We start from the raw sequence: 24,889 nt of genomic DNA, 5'->3' as shown, positions 1-24,889 counted from the left end.
GAAAAATTGGGGGGGGGGGTCTGATTAATTTTTTATAGAGAATTTTACGTGCTTTTTTTTTCATTATTTGTGAATAGGCAATTCTTTGTAAGCACAGGGCAGACTGCATGTACTCAGACCTCTGTTATTCTGTGTCTTCCAGTACTATCTATTAGGTATGGGAGACCTGGAATATGAACCATTTAATTCTCACAAGTGTGCTTTCAGATAGCCAAGATACACTGGGCTGATCTTTTTCACAGTTAGTTTCCTAAGCTATTGTACTTTCCTGTGCTCTAAATTCTTTCTGTTGAAGTCCAAGTGTAACTATGAATGGCTCAATTTTGGCTGCAGTTACTTGGCACAGCTTGTTTTCCTCAAAGTTTGCATGTATTTTAATGTGATCATTTTCCTTTTAAAAAGATACTCTCTTCCAGAGTGTCATCACAATGGGTTAATAGTTTATGCTAATGTTCTTTCTCAGGTTATTATGTTCATGGTGTGGTAAATATAATACAGCTTCTGATCAGCCTCAGAAGTGAAAGACTACTGTGTCATACTGTTTCCATCAGATGTAGCACACCCGTGGCCAGGTTTTCTTCTTGAAATGCGTTGATGTTGCTCAGTTCTAATATTTAGGTTCCTTTAATGTGTGTGAGAAGAGCTGAACTGTGGCCTCAGAACAATTACTGTATGCATTTGTGCGTGAACGTGAATGAATATACATGAACCACCAACAGTTTCTACAGCCGTCAAAGTTTTGAGTTTACTCTGCATCAGCTCTCTTCCACCTTTCTGAATTATGGTCTTCAAAATTATATCCCTTCTACACCAAAAATGTCCTAACTACTCATTGTCATTCTAATCGTGCAAGAACTCGTGAATGTAGTAACTCAGGGCTAGCTTTTGAATGACTTCTAGACCCATATTATTAAAACAAACAAAGAGATTCTTTCACTTTATTAGCAAGGTGTTTTTAGAGGTGCCAACTCAGTTGTGGAAGTGCCAATCATTTTTCACTAAATTCAGAGAGAATTGCACTTTATGTAGCCACAGTTGAATTTTTCTCTGCTCCCTCCAGCAGCTCTACAAAAACACTTGGCTGTAAAGGGGAGGTCTAATGTATCTCAGTGTGATTTTATTGAAGAGTTGTAATCTGTTACAAGTGAGAAAAAAGCGTAGTTAATAATTATGTTGGCTAATGAGTAGCTTATTTGGCTTAAAGTAACAAGACAAGGTAGTTCACATTTTCTGTCAGGTAAGGAGTCACACACCAGCCTTCCCTGCCTACAGCTGCTCTGAGTATTCTCTTCTTTAATCCTCTTCTGCAGTGATTTAAAACCCTAGTGTGTTCCTGGTGTGCCAACTTCAGTCTATTTATGGTGAATCCAAGTTTGCTATTACTAACCTATAGATTAATTTTTTTTGAGTGTGTTATGGCAGCAAGCTGCTTTTGCCTAAAATGGAAAATCCGCAAGTCCAGGAAGGAGAGGCTCTGAGGAGAAGGACGAAGGTGAACATTTTCTTTCCTAGCTCCTTCATCTTTTTTTTGCCAGCAGAACTCAACTGCCTTCCAAAGCTATCCCAAGCTTTTCCTTCCGTGAGACAATATTTTCCTAAGGGAAAGGAACAGAGCTTTTACCTTCAAAACCCCCGAGTCTTTTTGCTTTGTGTGTTACTGGCTGAATACGAAAAACTGGTTTGTGGGGCGATTGGAAAGTCACTCAAAGCAGAAGATGGATGTGCCTAATTATCTATGATACTTCGGGTATTTTTTTCTTTTTTGATTTCTTGAAAATATATATTTATATATGAGTATATATGAAACACAACAAAATGGCAGAAGAACTGAAGAAGCCTTGTGGAAGAATGAGCAGACAAGGTCCATGCTGGGAAGGGGCCAGGATATTAGCCCTAAGTAGCTGTTTCTTCATGTTGAGAAAAGTTTCCATTGGACTAGCCGGCCTTATGATGATGACTCCCTGCCCAAAATAACCAACCTCATTGTAGTTCCTTGGAAGTCAACTTTCCTCATGCAGCAAATTTTGATGGTATTGACAGATCACGTTAAGATTTTGTTGGCCTTGGGTGAAAAATTCTTTTGTAGCTTGCATGCCCCACGCTATCAGCGTTAAATTTGTTACGTTGTTGGTTTCTGAAAGACAATATCCTATTGAATTATTCTGATGCCTTCTTATGTTTAGGAAGGAGCCTTTCTTACATTCCAACGTCCTTTAAATAGAACAGGATACAGATACTTAGTACATGTAAATAGAAACACATTGGTTATAGGGAAAAATTGTCAAATATGTTCAACTGTATTGATAGTATGCTTCATCACCTGCTTTCTTACTCTGCTCTTTTTTCCTTTTGAGGTCTGTGAAGAATCTCTGTGGCACTTTTTTCTTTTTTTCTTTCTGCATGATTCACATGCTAACACTAGATTTCTAGTTTCTGACAGATCTCCATAGCACAGGTGTGGTGAAGAACTCAGATAACAGAGGCAACAGAATAAAACAGCACTTTTTTTTGCAACTTTAGTGTGTATGGAAGTCCATACTGCTTCATTTCACCCTTGAAATTTCACATTCTTAAAATGTTAAACCAAATCAGGATTTGCCAGGGAGGGACAGCCAGCTTCATCCTTAGTCATTCACTGGGTAGTAGGGATGATCCAGTCTTCTGAACCATTCAGATTTTCTGTGTTAACAGCATGCAAGATTTCTGTTGTCTTGATGTGTGGGTGAGCAAATAAAATTTGATAAAAGCTGTAAGTACTACTTCCGTTAAAGCCAATCCAACTCTTGAATATTGTTTAAGAATTGTTTGCATTCAGGGATGTCTCCTACCACTAACAAAATGGAGAATATGGTAGTGTTTACTATTTTCTAAGAGTGATAATTGCTATTTTTTAAAGGAAAAATTATACCTTATGACAGTGTTCTTATATAGTTGTTGAAAAAATTATGCACTACAGCAAAGATACACTGAATTGTAAGGAGTGATGTTACATGTTCCCCTAAGGCTGACTGTGCTAAACTAGAGCAATTAATTGGCAAAACGTGTACATAGAAGATCACTATTATAATAATTGTTCAATAAGAAGTATAAAATCTAATTTATTGCACTGTTTAACTTTCCATTTTTGTGTGCTTTGTTTTTAATCTTAAACTGTACCTGAATACAAAACTTCAATAGGAATGCTATATATGAATTTTGATGTAAAGAAAAGTTATTTTTATTCTGGTTAAATATAAATAAAATCTGGGAAAAATATAGAAACTTTACAGTATAGTAGGAAGTACTCTCAGTTTTAGGTCCACAACAAGGATACAGGGAAATTTTATGGTTCAGTAGATATAATATCAGTTAACAGCATGTAAAGTATTTATTTCTGTGCTTCAGGAGTTTGTTATCCAAGATTTCCAAAGCTGGTGTTCATTGGTAGGTGCTGAAGTTCCCAGGTCTGTATGGAATCATATGAATCAAACCTTTGAATACAGGATATTGCTTACTCACAGGCTGTAATCACATAGTGTTGCTTAGTACCTGTGAAATTGGAAGCAGTTAGGGTGTGATCCTTTGCTGATTGAAATCAATGGCAATGTTCTCAGTGCTCAGTGTTACAGAGTATGTTAGCTGGGATGGAAGCAAGAAAATTGGACTAAAGTAGTTTACCCCAAAACCAAGAGACTGTAACCCCCAATCATTTAAAAACAAAACCAATCCCAAACAACCCCCCCTGCCAAAAAAACCCCCAACAATAACAAACACCCAAAGAAAACCAACCAAAAACCCCAACCAAGCCCACAAAAAAAACCAAAAAACCCTATAAAAGTTAATTCCACGACTTTTTGGTAAGACTTCTCATGATGTTTTCGAACTCCTGAAGCATACAAGAAAATAACCTAGGGGTGGTGCCTCAGATCAAACCAAAATCTGAGACATTCCTGTATCATGGTGCATCCCAAGCAGGTGCCTAAAGATGAGCAGAACAGGCATGGTTGTGCTGATCCTTCCTTGATACACTCCTGCAGCTGTCTGTTTCCTGAGCTAAAAGTGGTACATTTGTTTTCAGTAGTCATTGTGGAATTTTCATCCATCCATTTGTCGAAGTGGTTTTTGAGTCCCAGTAAACCTTTGCTATCTACAGTGTCTTGTAGCAAGGAATTGCATAGTGTAACTTGCCTGAGGAATCACTTCCTTTTTGTTTTGACCAACAAGTTAAAAGTTATGGTTAGAGCTCCTCTCTCGTGAGAAGATACAGTGAGTAGCTGTTTCTTTTTCCTTGTTTAAGCCACTCAGCATTTGTTGAGGTCTCAGTTGTAACTCTTGTCACCGAAGGGTCCTGGTCAGACAGTCAGTCCCTATGTGGGAGCTGATCCTTGCGTTCTGATAGTCTCCATCACCCCTGCCTGCATCTTCTTTAGGTTTCTGCTGTAGGAGGTCAGCGTGTAATGTTCAAGCTATGGGCATACGGTGATTGCGTACACTGGCATAAAGACTGATAGTCTCCATCACCCCTGCCTGCATCTTCTCTAGGTTTCTGCTGTAGGAGGTCAGTGTGTAATGTTCAAGCTATGGGCATACGGTGATTGCGTACACTGGCATAAAGATTTTGCTTTCTCTTTTCCTTTTCTGATACTTAAAATTCATTTTGCTGTGTTGACCTTTAATGAGCCTTGAGTTGAAAAATGAAGGGAGGTTTTGGTACGATAACTGCCGGAGATGATTCTTTTGATCACTGCCTGGTGGTTTGAAACATCCTGGCAGCCAGCCAGCCATTCAGCTCCAGGTGGGAGCTCAGGTTGAGTTCTTCTTTCCTAAGATTATGAACCAGGAAGGCAGCTGTATTTCGGCGGCCAGTGAAAGGAGTTAGTAAGACTTTCCTGCTGTTTGTAGATTCCTCCACCTTCCACACCAGGAAGCAATGTTGATATTTACTGTCTTAAGAAACCCATTTTGTTTTATTTTTTTAATATTGCTTTGTCAGCTTGAATGTAGTAAGGAATGGTATAGGGGTTTGGAAGAGGAAATGTCAGCTTTCCAGCGTGGATAGTAGGAGATTGTCGTGGCATTAGCAAGGAGATGAGCAGGCACTGGGCTTTCAGTAAGGCTAAGGAGGGAATTTCTTGTCAACAGCTTGCATACAACTACAGTTTTAAAAGTTGCTCGGCAGTCTTGGTCTTTCAATTGTGTGCAATATCCTGAATTTATAGCAGAGGTATTTTTCCTGGTACTTTATTTCTTGTTAATTTTGTATGTAATTCTAATGAAGAAAAAATTGCTAACCTTGTCTAAACATCTTCATGAACACTGTTGAACGTGACAAAAGGAGTTTGTCATAACTTCTGCAAATCATTGCTTTTGTTTTAAGAGGTGGAAGCTTACTTGCCGTGAGTGTACTCCTCGGTGAAACCTGATTCTTGAAGTGTAAGTCTTGCCCATTTGGAAGCCCTTTTACAGATCAGTTGCAGGACTTATTTCCAAAATTTAAATAGTACTTGGCCCAGGGCTGCCACCTTCAGCCAAACACAAGTCTTAACATGTAGAACTTGCTTGGCTTCAATGCTGCAGTAAATAAATCTTCCTTTACACATTTATTGAAGATCATCAAAATTACTGTCAGAGGGGAAGTAACAATTTTAAGTTCTTAACCTGTCCACTCCTTTTTGTTTTGTTTTTGGCAAAAGGGTTATCAGTTTGGGCAGTTCTCCATGGGCAGCAGATTAGTAGTTAAAAGAAAAATTACATCACTGTTACCTTGCAGACATAGGATTTTTTTTCTTGGCTTTTGTTTTGGGTTGTTTTTTTTTTTTAATTTATTAATATGTTCTTAAATCAAATATTAGTTATGGATGAGCTAGGTTCATATATCAAGCAGCAGGGGGTGTTTTGGGGAAGGGGAAATTTAATATCTTTCATCTAGCAGGGTTTTTTTCCTGCTCAGCTCTTGCCTGGTAAATTACATTAAAATGTTTGCAGCAGATGGTGCATGTGGCTTAAATAGTATGCCGACCCATGTTCTGTCTGTGCTAACAGCTCTCTGTGGGGACCTTGAAATAGTTAACGCTGCACGTGTCTATATGGATGTAGTGTGTAAGGGTAAATATAATGCATTTAAAATACATTCCTCCAACTCTTCAAGGTGAAATTAAAGTTACAGAGGTATCAGTATCTTGAGCACCTGGGGCCTCCCAAGAATGCGAGGTAAAGCTGTCGGATGGGCTGGTTCTTCCCGTACAGTACATCCAAAGTGATTCAAGTCTGCTGAGTAAGCTTCACAGCTCCCCATCACAAACATTTCAGGGGTTAAAATCTGTTCTTTTTAGGTCACTGTCTACCTCCTATGCACCACATCACCGCAGTTACCTTGACATGTCCCAGCCTTTCTTGTGCTTATTCTCTGGAGACTGTTAGGAGATAGCATCGTTCCTCTTTTATGGGCTGGAGCTGACTGATGTGCACAGGAGTCTGACACGCATGTACACGCACGCTGCAGGCAAAGGCTTTAGCTGCCGTAGTTAAAGTTGGCTTTCCTGCAGTCCTTATATGCGCAATAGAGAAAGAAGGTCTTCTAGTCAGTTTTGAACGTATGGAGTTGTTTTCAGTCTGCTGGGCGGCTTCTCTCTACGACTGGCTGCAGGGGGAGCCTGGTCTCCTAATTTAGGCAGGTACCTGAATGTTAAGTGACTATACCACAATGAGACGATGTCTCGAATGAAATTAATGGAAAATTAGGAAGCATCTGAGTTTGAGTGACTTCCCAAGGGTCTCAGAAGCTGTCTGTGGCAGAAACTGGAGTTGAATCCAAGCTTTGTATTCAGGTCCTGGGTCACCTCTGTCTCCATTCATCCTAGTGATTTACATTTGCACTTACATACATATACATACACATGTATGTATTATATACATACATATATATGTATATGTATAAAAATAAACACAGAGTGAGACAAATAAGACAAATCAGTGACTAAATAAATACAGAGTGAGACAAATTTGGCCTCTTTTGATTCTTCTGTGTGTGTTGTTTTCAGCACACAGTGTAAACAGAAAAACATTGTCACAGCTGGCTAATTTGAGGGACGCTCTGTTGATCTGGCAGCGACTGAAATTTTGCTTTGGCCAGTCAAATATGGAGCTGGTGTGGAGTTGTGGGTTTTAGAGAAAGATGTGATTGAATTTTCATCTGTATTCTGCAGCATTTTATACAGATACCCACAAATGTATGTACATGGCACATGAAGAAGTGTGTACCTAAGACAATGCTGACCAGTTCAAAAGGGGATATGGCAGAGGACCTGATTTTCCCTAAAAATCTGTGGTGATCAAGCCTGTCTGTACAAGGAGAGGAGCTGTGATTGTAGTCACCTGGGTGGCTACCAGCAAAATGGTTAACCATGTGCTTGACTTCTAACCTTTGAATAGTTCATATAAAGGCCCAGACAGGCTTACCTCAACAGGTGAGTTGAGGGATGGGGGTGGGGGGCAATTAGCTGTCCTTAGTTGATGACCACATCGCTTGGCTGTAAAAGCATCACTCACTGCCAGTGGCAGCAGAAATACCAGCTGCTTTCTCAGCATCTTCAGAGTAACAATGCCAGGCTCCTTCATGACTGCAGACCTAAGTGATGGTTTGCTAGGCATCCCAGCCTGCCAAAGGGAATAGATACAGCACTGTTACATATTTACGCTTGTGCTTTAAGTTTCGGCAGAACTAGTTCTGGACTCTCGGGACCTCGCAGGTTGAAGTTTGGAAAGAGCATGTATTTTTAAGTTGGGATGATTTATCTAGAAAAGCTATTTCTTCTATCTCCTCTCATCCCGCTCAAAGAAGGAATTAGAGAGAGATAGTTTCCTACATTTGGATGAAGATTGCCTTATGGGTTTGATCTTGTTTTGGTTTCTTTTGAACTGACTGGAAGGAAGTCTAGGTCTTGCTTTGATAAGTAAGCCAAAACACAAAAATGAGTTGCATAGAGGCGATGCTCCAGTCAGTCCAAGGGCACATAGTTTTCTTTGTTGTTTCTCTTGTTCTGTTACCCATGGCTACACCACCAGGTCTGATGTGTGTGTTGTGTTATAAAGTTATACCTTTCCTCCACCCTTCCCTTTTTCTTGTCAAGGTAATTTGCCCGTTGTCTTCTACTTCATTTACCGCTCTATTTTTAAAAGTGATTTTTCATCCAGAAGGAACCCATAACATTTTTGAAATGTTGCTTTCTCTGATTTTATTACCTTTGCCAGATTCATTATGTATGTTATAGTTGGTGTTCTTCAGAAGAATTAATAGAAGTTTACTCCCAATCTGTATGTGATTGTGTGGAATGAACAAACACAGTACTCCATTTTATGACAATTCTATTACACCTATTTCTGCAAAATGAGTTATTTATTTACAGAGGTATTTTGTGGGAGAATAAGTATAGGATTGAATCTTGAAGTAAGTAGTTATTATAGAACTTGGATGACCATTTGAGTTTGTGGGTCCATATGATTTTGCCAGCTGAGTAGTACTGTCAATGGATTTAGAGGATAATTTCCCTTTCATGGTGCAAGATTACATTTTTAGTTGGAATATATGTTCCATATCTTCACAATTTACAAAACTACTTTGTCTTCATGCTTCATTTTCTCCTGCACAAAAATGTCTGTGAAAAAGGATTAACTCGGTCTAACAGTAACCTTGAAACCAGCAAAAGTAGTTATTTGACTGACTGGTGCATGGTACATCTTCCCATCATGTATGCTTCTCCCTAGCATACATAAGGCTGATTTTAGTCCATTTGGAATCTAAAAAAAAAGAAAAAAAGAGGTGGGAGAATGCACAGTTGCATCTTCTGAAGTTTCTATTGCATTTGAAGCAGTTTGCCTGTGTGCGTATTGTCTCATCTTCCCTTTATTTTTTTTTAATCAACAGTAAATTAAAGGTTTAGTAATTCACTATGATTTGTCTCCTTGGGATCCAGCAGGAGGACTAGAGCACCCCACACAAGAGACAGCTAAATAATGATGGATGTAGTTTATTAAGCAGCTCCCAAGTAAAGGAAAGTGTTACTCAAGACCCTTGAAGAGCAACAATTTATAGCACAGAAAGGTGTTTCCCTTGGCTTTATTTATGCAAATGAAAATACAGCTAAATAATACCATTGAATTACTACACTGTTATGTGATGAATGCTGAATGTTTTTAATCAGCCAGGAGTTGGTCCAATGAGCCTAATATAAATCCTCATCAGGCTAGGATACCCTGCAGGTTTTTTGTTGCATTGCAATATTTGTTTTTGCGGTTCACAGAACATTTATCAGGGCTACCCAGCTAAGGCTGGAGAAGGGATTTTACAGGCATGTCTCTTAACTGTTCCTGACTCCGCTACTAAAAGCTCAGCTGAGATCGTTTCAGTTCAGCTGAGATTAGATCAAGCATTTTGGGAAGTATTTCTCCTCACTAGGTCGCAAATACAAACTTGATTTCTCATTCTGCAGGGGGAGGTTTTGGTTAGGATGCTTCTGTCATGCATCATTTCTTGTCTTTCTGATTTCTAGTTGGTGAAAGAAATGGGTGAACGCAAGTCTCCTACATGACTGCTGGAGGCTGAACCCGCACCTCTCCCCTGCCTGCTCTGCTATTGTACTAAGAAAATTACAAGCTAGTGGTAGCGTATGGGTGGTCAGCATTCCCAGCTCCATACTGTTTATCAGAGTCGCCAGTTGAGTCAGGAGACAGATGTCTTTAGAGGGCATTGAGTGGGTAAGGGAAACCCGAGTGTGTTGCACAGTTGAGGGAGAGCAGCAGCTTTCCAGTGATGATGGCCTGGTTGTGGCAGCAGTCCAGGCTAAGCCAGTGGCACCAGCCTCTCATGGCTCATTTCGGCTGGAGGCTGAGAAGATCGGATTGCCCAGCTGTCTGTGTGCCCAGTGTATACTGATCCACTGCTGACCACGTGGGCGAGCCTTGGCTGGGAACCTTTGTTTGAATTGCATGTAAGCAAACACAGAACAGCTCAAGAGCCGGAGTTTGGCCACTGCTTCGTGGTCCTTACTGCCTGCCAACAGAACAACCTTTTGTGTTATTATAAACTCTAGCTTTGTAAAGTATGTAAGTCAGCTCCACTGGGGCCATTTTGGCTTGTATTACAAAGAATAACTTAGCTTCAATTTTGCGTGGGCTTCATCTTCAGATACCTGTATTTGCTTTTCTGTTCAACATTCATAAACAGGCAGTGTGTACGAGCAGTAGAGGGGATAAAACCTACAACATGTGAATAAAAAGGTATTCAGGAGGAGATGATTACGCTGTGAAGGATGATCATGTTTCTAGAAGGACGGAAGGAGTCTAGAACAGGTTTGGCACCTCCGTGCTGCTGGGAAGCATTTGCGGAGATGATGCAGAGAGGGATCGCAGGAGAGGAGACAGCCTGTTTCAAGCAGTGTACCAGCCAGTTTTGAGCAGGATCTGCTGCTGCACCTGAAATCAGGGAATAATGCCAGCCTTTATTAACACTTTCCCCCCATGTAAATAACAGTGACAGATTACTAATAGATATTAAAGCAATGTCTCCTTTTTCCTGAACAGAACGGATGCCATAAATTATGTATTCTGATGACTGTGTGGTGAGCATCAGTAATAAGTTTGCTCCTAAATATTCTGGCAGAGTCCCAGGACACTTTTGTATGTAACAACCTATTTTCTTTTGGCCAAATGGACAGTAGAGAGAAGAAGGGGCTTGTGTGTTTCCTTGCTTTTGAGGGCATTCGGATTATTAAAAAACTTTAGATTAATATTTGAAAATCTTGGCAAGTTCTGTATTCTCCAGGTCAAAATGTTGGCTTTATCAAGAAAAAAAGAGAAGAATAAAACCACCCCAACAAAAAGCCCATAAGCTTCTGGCTACAGTTTTAGAGCTTTTCAGCTCCCTACCCTGCAATGAGCAATAACTTTTATTTCCTCTTTATCTTAAAATTTTGAGGAGATGGGAGAAAGTAACAGAAGAACAACCTTCCAGCTCTGAAGTTTGAGCCGCTCATTCAAAAGTACCAGTCTTCTTTATGCTAATGGCAGAGATCATCTCTGATATTCTAATTCAGAGCTTTTCCTGTTTTAAAAGAAGTATAATTACAGTGGATTTACTGAGTTTTCTTTTAGAACAGTGATTGATGCAAAATAGCAGTGGGGATTGTAATAGACAAGTTAGTAGGATCCATTTAAATAAGGCAAGAGACTCCAGTTAGGACTTAATCTTTGTATGGATTGAAATATATTTAGCTAATGAATTATTCTGAAAGAACAAGTACAGTGAGAAGAATCCTTTTCTCATATTAGTTCAGACTTGCTTAGCATGTTTCAAAAGTGACAGTCAAAGATAAACTCCTGACTTGGACTCCTTTTTTCATCTCGGGGAACTATATTCTTAATACAGTACTACTGCATGGGTCACAGCAGAAACTGTAATTGCCAAGATACCACGGGTTGCAATATAGTAGCAGAGCTATCACAACCAAGACAGGGGCAGAATTACTTGCTATTACAAGTGCTAAATTGCTTTCTATTCTTATTGAATAAAAGCTGGTGATCTTAGAAAGGAAAACTACTCTACCTGTATTGGCACTTGCTGCCGCTATATTTATTTAACAAAAGCTGGCAGTTCATCTTATAAAGGAGTGTCTTGTGTTCTTTAGGGTGCTCTGCCCGTGAGGGGCAGATTGTCCTGTGTCTGCCCTCTCGTGGTTATTTATTTATTTGTATCGTTCCTTGGAGTCTCAGATTTTGGCCATGTTCAGAGGAGGTTTAATAATTTAGCTGGATTGTAGTTCTTGCACATCATAAGCGCATAAGCAATATGAGCAAAGAAAATGGGCATTTACTAGAGCCACTCCAGAACAAGAAGCTGGAGTTCATTTAAGCCATCTGAAGATGCACTTAATCATAGAGTAGTTTAAAATGAAAGTTATTGTGCCTACATTGCTACCAGCTTTCACACATCAATAGTGAAGTGGAGCAGACTGTGCATAAGCATTTGCCATGTTCTGCATATGGCTGATTGGAGGAGCTGTAAGCAAACATTACAAAAATGTTGTAGTACCCTCTGTAGATTTCCTAAGTTGTTCTGTGTCATGTATGTGGTTTTATAATAGTAGCCAGGTGATGAGCGATGCACTGGTGAGTATCTGGGTTCTTTAAATGGTCCCTATCAGCTGCTGTCCTAGTGGGACAAGGAACAAGCTGCTGCTTTGTTTTGGCCACACGTGATGCTTAGTGGAGTAGTTGTTTCTAGCTCAAAAAAGTATAATTTGTGCTGTTTTCTGTTTCTCTGCCGTTAATCAATACAAAATGATCTCAGTAGAAGCAAACCTGTACATCCTGGGATGGAGAGAAAGGACTCAATATTATATGACTGTAATTCAGTGAAAAGAAAATAAAGTGATTTTTTGTGGTGCCCCATCGGTAGTTCTGTATTTGTTATCTTTGTGTCTTTTACAGAAGCACTGTCTTAAAAATAGGGGAGGAAAAGCAGGGGAGTATGAAAGATCATCAGTGGGCATAATGTTTACATACACATGACTGGCAACCGATTTTTTTACATTCATTTTATTGTTATGTTACAGACCATTCATAAATACTGACATTGCTCTGGAGTTTTCTACCGGAATTTTTTAACAAAACAGTATTTTAAAACAAAAGGGAGTGCAATTAGAAGATGGGACACGTGGAAATTTGGGTCATCCTAAACCAAGTTTAGGAGCGGTTGCAGGGTTAGTGCTACCAGTCATTTCCTATAGACCACTGTGGGCACTTTGATATCGGACAGCGAAGGGTCACATGTTCTTGCCTTATCTTCATGGGTCAGAAATTTGATCAAATTTTTTTAACAGCCATCAGAGGCCTCCCCCTTCATTAAATTGGCAATTGGATTTAAAAGTTTTCAGGGGAAGGGAAGGAACAGCAGCCACTTGAAACAGGCACGCCCAGAGCATGAGATCAGATTGGCTTTGTTTTCAAAGTCCAAATTAACATATTCATTCTTAGAGGTGGAAACACAGTCACAATCATACAAAAAAAATGCAGATCCTTTACTTCACTAACTTTCAACAGACAGCTTCTTGTCTTCTGTGCTTTCCACCACACCTGCAGGTGTGATACTCGGCAGTAAGAGAAAATAATTAATTCCTTCCTTGAATGGCTCAACTTTGAAAAAGCCATTGTACCCCTGCAATGACCTTCTTGCTGCCTTATGATACTCTACAGGAAGAGAAAATCAGCAACTCTTTCCTTGAAAGGCTCAAATTTAAAAAGCTAGAGTTCCCCTACAGTGACTTTTTTGCTGCTTTACTCCCATTTCCTTTCATTATCTCTGTTCTCACAGGGCTTGAAGAAAAATGCATACACCTTAAGTTAGGGAAAAGCTCTGTGACTGTACAATTTGCAGGTGGAGTTTAAGGAAGGTGAACCAAGGGTCACTGAATCTGTAATTTCTTTTATGTGTTCTGCACGTTTGTGCAATACAGAGTTGACAGGGCCTTCCCAGACTCCCTGGAGACACCCAAAAGGCTTCCTAGCAGAAGAGCGTAATTGCAGCAAGGATAGTGGCAGCTGAAGGACAACCCCAAGATGATTTTCAAACCGCAGCTGAGGAAACTGTGTCAAGGAAATGTGTTAGCAGGGGAGATGCCTGCATGGGCTCATCAGCTCTGTTCTCCGCTACTTGTGGAAGTCTTGTGCAAGACACTGAATTTGGAGGGCTAGCATTTGTTCCAGGTGTTGCTTTACTCCTGGTTCTGGATGCACGCCTTGAACAGGAAAGGTGTTTGACAGGTGTTTGAAGGCCTCTGTTGAGGGCCTGCGAACTGGTCCGTTGACTGTGATCTTCTTGCTCAACCCCCAGTCTGTTCTTGTGGCATGACAGTTTTAGTTTGATAATCTGGCATATGGACTTGCCATGTCTGCAGAGCTGTGAAATGGAAGCTGAAGTCTTCCTCTGGGAGAGCAGAAAAGCATGATGAGGAGTCATGCTGAGGCTGACGGTGGGACCGGAGTAAAATGCTCTATTAGGAATGAGTTGAGCACTGACGAAAATGGGGGAAAAAATGATACGTTAGCTGTTTCTTGACAGGTGACGTTTAAGACACAGTAACTGAAACAGAGAAAAGTTCTGAGGAATCGTACTGTCTTTTATAATTTTTGTTTGGTATTTTTTCCCCTAAATGAAATTGGGGGAGGTGGTGGTGGTGTTCTTTAAGTATGTGTCAACTGAAAAACCTGAAGGTAAGTTTTAAAGTCTGATGGCTGGAAAGGAATTTTCCCAAGAGCTTGCATTCCTTTTCCACTACTCCTTAGCCTTACTAGACTTCAAGCTGCCTGCGGTGGAGTCCTACCTTACTGAAAACTCCTCACTCACGGTTGGCCATCATGCAAATACCTTTAAGATGTGATGCTTTGGCACCAATCCCGAATTGGATCACTTGTTGTAGGTGTCATAGCTTTGAGAAAGCATTCATGTATAGATATGCTAGCACTGTGTCCTCTTCAGCTGCTGAAGTACATGTGAAACCTCTGTTTGATGAACGCATTGGGTTTTTTTGGTGGTGTTTGGTTGTTTTGTTGGGTTTTTTGTTTGCCTTTTAAGGCACGTGGAGAAAACATAACTGAGTGGAATACTGTCTTTGGCTGCCCTGAGTTAAAGAAGCATGGGAAATCTTTGTTGTTCTGCTTAGATGCCTTCTGCTGCATGATAATAATAATGGTGGGGTGCTACCTAGCACTTTTCAGCAGCATGCCTTAATAGTTTTAATAAACACTATATTATTAAACATGTTTTACAGAACAGAAAACTGTGACACAACTCAGAGTAGTGACTTGTCCTATGTCACCTTACCAACCACTTGGAGAGAGACCAGCCCTCTTTTGTTATTTGTCCTCAGTAAGGGCAGCATTACTACTACCTTGTCACCTTCCACTCGGAAGGTAACTCTTCGCTTCCTGTGTTTCTTTTATATGCTTTTTCATTGTGTTTCTTTTTATACGCTTTTTTCATTACAACATCCTTTTCTGAACACTTAAATTAATTCTGAACGTTGATCTTTGGCTCAGAAAGTTTGTTAGCGCTGGGCCGTTCTTTTGTTTTTGTTTTTACCTGAGCAGCTTGTAAGCATTGAGTAAAGCACGTAACATCGGAACATAAAAACTCCCTGAGATTCACAAGGCTTTTTTCATAGCCACAGATTTTATTTTAGCAAGGGTTGTTCTCCTTTCCTGTAACACACGATTGGCTTGGTCCATCATTGGACTGATGCATTACAAAAGGTTTGGAAAACCCTCCAAAACTGCATGTTAACAATTTCTCTGGAATTCAATGGTACTCAAATTCCACATGCTACATTATAGTTAATATGATTAGATGCTGTCAAACTAGGCAAGCTCAAAATGTATGTGGCGTAGGAGTCCTCATGTTTCAAGATGATCACTGACTACCTGAGTTACAGGTGCTAAAACATCACCTGTAGCCACGTTATTGCAGAATTAACAGCTTCTGGTTTCTGTAGCTGGCAAAATACCAAAGCAGTCAGATCCTTAGGGCTAGTCCTGTTGTAGAAGATTCCTATATATGATAAAATTGCTAGCTTTTCAAATCAGTTCTCAAACATTTGGATTTTTTCTAAATATATTTTTACTCTTGGTTCTATCTGCAGAATGGTATGCAATTTCATATAGTAATATGTTATTTTTGTCTGTCCTGGCAATTAATAATCATGTACATATAGTATGTAGCACTTTTTCTGCATTGAATATGATTAGATCTCAGGCCCAATTACTGCTAAAAATTGTTTTATTTGATTTGGTGTTTGCTTTCCACAAAAAAGTTGTGTAGTCAGCCACATGGAAGGACTGATGTCTGTGTTAAAACTATTGAATAGGACTTGCTTGAACTTAACATCTCTGTTTCATTCAGTCTTCTTCAATTTACTTGTGTACAAAATGGAGATAATGACCTATTGACTTTTCACTGTTGTTTCAGGTTTGATTAGTAGTTGCAAAATGCTCTCATACCTACTGATGGAACTCAGTCAGCAAGTTCAAGTAGCCTGGGAGTCAGTAAGTGCAGTAGCTGGTAGAACTAGAGCTGCCCAGCCTTGGGTTTTAGTGAGGAGTAAGCAACCCATGGCATGGATGCCAGTGGTGGCTTGTAATGGTGTGCAGTAGGGCTGACATAATGTTGTGAGCATGGACTTCTGAGAGAGGCACAGCCTCTGATTCCTGGAAAATGCAAAATTGAGCAGGCTGTAGGAAGAGCAGTCTGATGCAGAAGAGAGATGTTGATGAGAGGGTTCCTAACAGCATCTTGTCTCTTTGAAAGGTAGCATGATCTGGCCTCTGCTGAATACTTACCAGCACATTTAGTTTGGGATGCAAAAATACAAACTGGTATGCTGCCCTTCTTAAGTGGACAGCCTTGCTTAGTCCAGGTGTCTGAGGTAGCTGACAGAGCTTCTCCTTCAGTAAAAAGGGTTAGTAGATGGTGTGTTTCCAGAGGCAGAGCACTTGTGCTGTGAGGCTGTTGTTAATGCTATTAATTCGAACAATTACAAGGAGCCCCCAAAAAGGGATTACTGTTCTTGAGCATACACTAGGCAAATAAAAAGTACAAAAGAATCTCCACTGCAGAGCTCACAAAAACTAGCATTGACCTGGAGAATAACAAGCAAACAAATCAGCAAGTGTAGGAAAACTTATGTAAGTTGTCACCTTGGGCTTCCTAACTAAGGTAGTAAGTAGCCTTCTGAGTGTTAACGGTCACGGTGCTGTCAGACTGCCCAGGTCTGCACTGCAGCCACACAAATGAGACCTTTGCTGGGCATTATTTCTATATTACTCTTTTTTACTGACTTCAAGATAAAGATGCATGCTGACAAGGCTCATACTGAAGAGTTCTACTTCAGCTCTCTGATCAAAATTTAGGACCGTTGTCTACCATACAGACTAATTTTGAAAGGTATCCAACTTGAACAGTTCCAGAATCCATTTGTCATTGTTGCTTAGAAGCATTTGCTGTTTTTGATGCATTTTCAATCACTGCGTACAGCACTCTGTAATGTTTTCACAGCACTTGGCTTGGTGGCTGTGGTCCTTCGCTGCATAGGTAGGTTTTTTTTAAACTCTGCTCAAACACTCTGCTTGCAGCAGCTGTGACTTGTGCCCATCAAGGTAAAAAAACAGCATTTTTATTGCTGCTGCAAATCTTTCTGCACTGGGTGCTTATAGGTACCTAGCGATAACAGCAGCCTCAAAGCCAGCAACACGGGTTGCAAAGACTCTGTGGGGGCAAAGTGAGACTAATGCCTATTTCCAGCCCCTCTGGTGAGAACTGCTCAGAGCAGAGAAAACCCCCTCTGTCCTCCCCAGCACGTCAAAATCCGGCAGTTAGCTGCTAATTGCCTTTAGAGTGATTCACATGCCATCTGCCATTGCTGGGATCTTTTGTAGTCTATGGTAGGCTCTAGGCAGTTCCATAAACTTCGTGTGGTTCTTCTGTCAGTGACACTGACTTGATGCAGCATGGTAATAACAGTGACACTGCAACATGCAGAAATTAATTAAGAAACTATTTACGTGTCGCCACCCTTTTAGCTTTAAGAGGACAGTGTTCTCTGTGATAAGAAGGGGGGAAAAAGGCAAGAAAGATTATTTCAGTGGTGTGCCACTAAGGGTTCCCCCACCCTCACAGAAAGCAACTGCTGGATAGTGGGAGAGAGCTGTCAAAAATAATAAAAGTGCAAAGGATTATTATATATTTCTGTATCACACTACATCTGCAGCGCAGGGATGAGCAGAGGAGAGTGTGACCCACCCTGTGCAGTGGCTGGGGAGGCAGCAGGAGCTTGGCTTGCTGGGAGCAGTGGAGGTGCTGGTCCTGTCAAAACTTATGTAATAGTTGCATAAGAGTGCCGGTGCCATGACTGTCAGAAACACGCGGGACGGATGGGATCTTTCCCTCCCTCTGCTTCCTTGTGGCTTGACTCAGAAGCTGTCTAAGATGCTGTTGTTTACTCCTCTGCGCAGCCAGGGATTCTCTCTCGCTCTACTCGGAGGGAGCAGGGGTTTCCTGCTTTTGTTGAATCCTATCTTGTTTAGCTCTTATTTCTGGTTTTTCTTCTCTTCTTTTTCTCCTTTGCCTGCATTTACATTTTGATACTTACTACTGCTGCTACCACGGCTTTCGATAACTAAATGTTTTATCAGCGTTTTCTAAAGGCACCTGACTGATCGCCAAAACGGCACCTTGTTTTAAAGTGGTCTCTACAAAGCAGAGATGCTGCAGAATCTCATCTGGTCTTTTCTTTACCCATTCAAGCCTTCTTTGAGAATGCGGATATGCATCATCTATAAGCAGGCGCGTGAAACCGCATAATATGTTAATGTTCTAGGGAACAGGGTGGTGAGGGAGGGTGAGAACACGACATTATCCAATCGGTCCATTCAAAGCTGCTAAACCAAATACTGTTTTTCCAGGCACCCGGGCGTACAGCATCGGAGGGTGCTGTACGCCTCAGCACAGGCTGGCTTGCATGCCGGTGAATAAATTAATCCGAGAAGAAGAAGTCGGAGAGGTGACAGGGACCAGAGGCCTCCTCGCCCCCCAGGCAAGCCTTCTGCCAGCGGCCAGTTAGTTCGGGCAGCTTGGGCAGGCCGCGGCCTGTGTGTAATCCTCATGGCTCCCACACCGCTGTGGCACCGATCCCTTCTGCCGCTGCAGAGCTGCTGCTGCAGCAGTTTGTTTGTTTCTGGATTTTATGTGGCTTTTAAGGGAGAGAGGAGCTTTTGGGTCGCCTTTTTATTTCTTGTGAAAGGCGTGTGTAGGTACCGGCGCCGGGAAAAGCGCAGGGTGTGTGTGTGACCCGGCGCGGCTGGCGCTGAGGTGATTAGCGCGCGGCCCGGTTGGCGGGAGTTCCCCCAGGGCGGGGCCCGCCCCACCAGCCCGCCCGCGGCCGCCTGGCGCGGTAGGGCCGCGGCCCGCTGAGGCAGCTGAGGGCCGGCCGTTGCCATGGCGATGGCTGGTGCAGCTGAACGGCGGGAAGGGTCCTCCGCGCCGCACGGCCCTCCAAGGGGGCTGAAGGGGGGGCAGGCCGCCCGCGGGACGAGACCCCCTCCGCCGTCCCAGATGGAGTTTTAATTTCCTTCCTCCTGCAGCGCGCCTACCTTAAAGGCGGTGACAGCGAGCGCCCTGCCCCGCTCCCGGCCTCCCAAAGGCCGCCCGGCCATGGCTGTGTCATGGCCAAGAGGGGAGGAGGACGGGGCATGGGGCTTTCATGGAGGAGCGTGCGCTGCTTGCCACTGGGGCTTTAGTGGGTGTCGTGGGATTTGTTTGCAGCATATGCGATGCTGTTAATGATTGAAAAATTACCACAACAATTAGTCATGGATCGCTGAAGGCAAGGCCCCCAAACGCTGTGGACAATGTGATTAAATCCATGTATGTGACAATTAACTCTCCTGCAGGTTTATCCACCGAGGAGATGGGAAGAAGATGGGGGGGGGGGGGGGGGGGGGAAATGACAGGCGAGAATAATGTGGCAGAACGGACCTGATACAGCTGGCACTATCAATTTTAATCTGACACTGAATTAATCACACTTGGATTAATCCCATTCTTATTGCACCATTCTGGTTGCCTGTTTATTTATACTCTTCTTCCTTTGTGTGCTACACGGAGGCATGACGGATTTAATTCCTGTCCGTTCCATGTTTTTAAATTTAAAAGGCAAATCCTTCAGTCATGCCATGTTTGAGGTAGTCCGTCGCGCAATTATCTCATAAAAAATGAGCAGAGCCCAGATGCACCGTGCCATGAATCCCCTTCTGTATCACAGCTGAGTAACTCTCAATAAATATTTGTTCACCCAGTATTCTCACTGGGTAGGTGTAGTACTGCCTGTCTGTCCAGCCAGCCAGACATGCAGACACACAAGTAACGCTGTACTTTTGCATTTATATTGCAATTAGGTAAAATCTGATGCATGTTTGTTGGTGGTTCTCATTGTGCGCATGATTTTCTTCTGAGGGACCAAAAGCAAGCCTTTTGTAATATTTAGATGTTTGTAACCTCTAAAGAAGTTTTAACTTTGAACTCATGTTGACTCAAGAGATGTATCTAGGCAAGCTGCAAAGATTCAGTTTTACTGCAGCACATTAATACTGTAGTCTGCAATGCTTAACATTACTAAGTGTTAAGAATGCTAGTCTGTGTCTCATTTTTCATGGCTTTTAAAAACCAAGTGAACAAAACTGGAGATATTTAACTGTGTTCTTAAACAAGGTGACTTAAAGGCATAAGTGTTTCCATTTAAATGACTGGTAAAATCCTTACTGGTTTAAAATGTCAAGTTTTTTATCCAGAGTCCTCTATTTATGTATCGGTAACTTGGAAACACTAAATGAAGTATAGCTGAATGAACCGTCTTTTTTTAAGGACGATAGTTCTTGTCCTCTTGCTGCCAGAGAACACAATCTGTACTGCTGCTCTGACCTGTGGGTTTAACCACAAAGAAATGAGCAAGTCCTGTGAAGTCAGTGGGCGATCAAGATATCAGTGACCTCTACATGTAATTCAGCGCCCAAAGGAACCTGGTTTTTCTGTTGACAATGTAGCCTTCAAAAGGTGGTTCAGGGGCAGGTGCATGAAGCTAGAGGGTGTGAATTTTGCTTCTTGTGTCTGTTTGCATGCAAAGGTAGCGCACTGCAATGTGGTAGAGTATCCTATTCAGGGATAGAATAGTACATCCTAAATGAAGGTTGAAAGAAATTGGCCCAGGTACTTCTAGCATGCCAGAAAATTTGCAGTAGCTTCTAGTCAGAATCTCAGACTCACATTCAGCAGTAGTACTGGACATCATAGACCAAATAAAGCCAAATTTGAGTCAGAGCTGCTGCTTTCATGATGTCATTCAGTTATTTCTCCCACTTTATATATTTCTGCATCTGGTGTCCGTCTGGATTTGGTTACAGTTACTCTCTGCCCAACACTGAAAATTTCCAGGGAAATAACCAAAAACATTTTGAATGGGGAGGGTTTAAATCCACGTCTACCCAAATGCTGATGCTGGGTTCTGATAGATGCATAGTAACTAGTGGATAATTAGGGCTGATCTGGCATAGTTTGACTGTCAAAATGTCCAAAGCAATAGTAAAAGGGTTTCTTTTTTTTGTTTTGGTGGTGGTGGTTGGTTTGGGATTTTTTCTTTCTTTCTTTTGTCATGTGGTGAGACCAGTTTTAGGTTCTGACCTTCTTTTATCTTTTGGCAGCTCAGAAGAGGAATTGAGTGTATTATAAAGCTGTAGTAGAGGATTGCTAGCTCTGCTGGGCAACAGGGATAAAATTGACTTTACATCAATATCAAAATACTGTCTGTACAGGTGACATGAAATGCTAACAATATGAATTTAATTTCTTCCCTTATCTTCTTTCTGCTCCCCCATTCCCCTGATATAGTCTGGTGTTTTGCAGTTGAATTTGCTGCTGCTGTTTGATGGATAGCAAATACTTACTGATTATGTAACTAATTGACAACTGTGGAAGTTACTTCTTTATTAAGCAATTTATCAAGTGATTAGGAGACCATTTATGTAGACTCTATTAACATAACGCCAATAGTTGAGATGGTTTGAGATGTATTTTTTAAGCAAACTTTGTTTCATTTTCTCTGCAACTTCAAATTACAGGAGTATGATGCATTAAAATATTATTGCTCAGAGCTTCTTACACTGCATGGTCTATTGGTCAAATACGCATTACATTTTACACCAATCAAAGTTTATTTAAATTTAATTAAGATTCATCAGACTGATTTGCTGTGTCTGCATTATAAATAGTGTGAGAGTGACTTGGCTTGGTTTAGTTAACAAGAATTGAGCTTCGTTGTGCAGTTACAACATCAGTACATGCTATTAGCACACTTAAAGTTACAAGTGGACGCTTCACATGTGACAGTGCTTGCAAAGCATAGCAAACCTGTGAGCAAGAGCATCATTAAGCACTATGTGTGGGGGTGTTGGGGTCAAGGAGCAGGGTGGAGTGTGTGCGTACGTTGATTGCTTGGATCAATGTATGAATCAAAACCATGTTTGCTCACTGGCAGAAGAGATGAGCTTGAAATAGAGACAAGGTAAGAGGCCTGCCAACAGTAGAGTAGATTTTTTGAGTACACAGAACCTGAGGGTGATACGGCGATCTCCCTGCTACCCAAACCTGAACGGTGATCCTTCTGATCTTTCCAATGTGGATGTTTCCTCCCTAGACCGTGTTCAAGCGATGGTCTGCAAAGAACAACAATTCTTATTTCATTTGCCTTCTGACCCAATATGTGTTTTTCATTTCTCTTTCTATACGTGGAACTGGATGGGAATAACACAATGCCCCAAGTGCTAAAAATATCTCAGTATGGCTGTGAGAATAGAATTACTTAAGGTACCTCAGTATCAAAGAGACCAGCATCCTTCTGAAATCGGCACAAGGGGAGGTGGTGCAGGACAAAAAAGGACCCAAACCTTTGGAATTAAAACTGTTGATGGAGCATTCACGTTCCACTTTCCCCCCCTCCCCTCCTAACCAAACCAAAATTTTCCTTTTTGTGTTTTTCTCTTTGTGTTTTGGCAACAAAATACTACCTGAGTCCCCACCGGAACGTATTCTAACGTGATGTATTCTTCTCAGAGGGTCAAATGAAAGTAAAGTGACAAGAACAAGCACTGGATTGAATATGTGGAGAAAATACCATGCTTCTGTTGGTGCAGCATTAATAGTTCTTTTCTGCGATATATGCATAAGAATTCAGAAGGGTCTTTTTGCATTATTAACATGCTTGGCCATCCTATGAAGAATAGCAGATAGGATTGTCTATATTGAGCCAAGTATGGCTGCCTGTATTTGACAGCGGTGTGTTAGCTTTGGCTGTGTGCTCACTGGTAGTTGCAAGCCAACTCCAGACTGGAAGCTAGTAAGACATTTTAGCATTTGGCAGTGCCTCTGCTGGTAAGTTTTATCTTCTGGATTTTGGGTTGCTGGAGTATTGTTATTAATTTGAGGAGAATTTGACCCAGGGAAGAAGTAGGAGACACAGGAGGCTTCTCTTTCTGGAAGAGCTTGCTTTTTTATCTTGTTCTGGGCAACGAGTTGGTGGTAATTAAAGCAATTTTTTTCCATGTGAAAAAAAGACTAAAGGATGATACTGCTATTCCTTGGGGTAGAGCAAAGCAATTTCATATGGTCTTTATTTTATCTGAACTCTTACAAATAGAACTTGGACAGATTTCATGATCGGTGGACCCTAGTGTATCTACAAGTACAGAATATGATCTACAAGGGTAGAGATGAGGTGAATGAAAAGGAAGAGTATAATATTTTACTTCATGGTTCCATGGTGTACTCGTGATACTTTTGGGATATAGGAAGCCAACAATGAGGTAAAGGACCAAGTTCTCAGCCAGTAACTTTCATAAAGTTCTCTTTTCTTTAGCCAACAGAGAAAGAGAGCAGATTGTAGGCAAAACAGCCCAAACCTGATCTTTCAATAACAAGGCTGCTCAGGAAAATTGAGAGCAGTGATTGTTTTTTATTCCTCTGAAATCATTGTTAAAGAGCAGACATTATATAAAAAGTATGTAAATATGTGTTTATTTGTGTGCGTCTGTATGCATTTATATATTTGAGTTCATACACACATGCACGCACAAACTTTCCCAATTTTTTTTAAGTACCAGAAACATTTTCTACAGATAAAATCCAAATAAAGACTGTGGGTGTTAGTAATAGGCTTTCTTAAAATGTGTATGTGGAATCAGATGACTAACAAAGTAGAGGGGAAAGAGAAACGATGTATTGAAAGTTATCTCTTTGTTTTTACTTACGTTAATGTGCATGACCAACTAATGTATTTGACTGAAAAGCCTTGCTCATTCGTATGTGGCTTTATTACAGAAAAACTGCTATTATTAAATTTTGTAGGAACATATAAAAATCAGTGTATACTTTTGATGCTTAATTTGTATATGCTACAGCTTTCTGAAGACATTGATAAATAGGATGCAGGTTTTCAGGTGATATACTGTTTGATAAAGATTCTCTTTTTGTGCTTTCTGTCACACTGATGATGAGCTAGTCAATTTTGTGTTGGTATGAATTGTTTATTATAGGTGAAGAAAATATATATGTGGTGCTTGTTTATATATTGCCCAGTAGGAATCTTGGAAGAAACAGATCTGCCTTTGCAGCTTTTTCTGGTAGCAGCAGTATCATGTGGTACCAGTGAGCACTAGGTAATCCACCTGCATGCTTCTGGACTATCTGTGCAGCTCCATTACTCCCCACGTTGGCTTTAAAAGGACCCAAGTACTACAGCGTAGAAAAAGGTACTGGGCATGTATATTTGAGACATAACAAATTACAGTTGCTTATCTAGTTCAGGCATTTGTATAGGACCACTGCTTGTGTACTGGTGCCCGAACAGCCTGATACACAGAGTGCGTGAACAGTACAGCACATGGAACTATTTAGCTCTCAGGAAATGTAAGTATATTAAAAATACTTTTAACATTTGCCCTTTACCACTCATAGCTGGCTTACAAACATCCACTCTTTCTAAGCAGAACTAAATTCTTTGTCTGGCTGATTAGCTTGGAAAAAAAATCTCTTGGAGACCTTTGCGAGGTCATTAGTGAAGCTTTCTTTTCAGAATGTGAATACGCCACCTGCCTTTCATAGCCCAGGGGAGCCTAAAGGCAGTGTGTGTCTTGGAGCACACTGCAGAATAGCATCTGCATACTGCCAGACTGATCTGCTAATAGCCAAGGGAAAGAGAGAATTGATGCCAGGGGTGAAGAGAAATGCTGAAACCTTGCAAAGTGTTAAGCAGCACTCACC

At 41.1% G+C, this 24,889-nt stretch overlaps 1 protein-coding gene across 5 annotated transcripts in view; it reads left to right on the top strand.

The window, feature by feature from the left end:
* Positions 1-24,889, top strand: part of FARS2 (phenylalanyl-tRNA synthetase 2, mitochondrial) — a 249,543-nt gene that overhangs the window by 74,648 nt on the left and 150,006 nt on the right. The window lies entirely within an intron of this gene.

The sequence above is a fragment of the Falco naumanni genome, chromosome 3 (assembly GCF_017639655.2).
Source record: "Falco naumanni isolate bFalNau1 chromosome 3, bFalNau1.pat, whole genome shotgun sequence".
NCBI classification, from domain to species: Eukaryota; Metazoa; Chordata; class Aves; order Falconiformes; family Falconidae; genus Falco; species Falco naumanni.
This window is presented reverse-complemented; position numbering and strand designations above follow the sequence as displayed.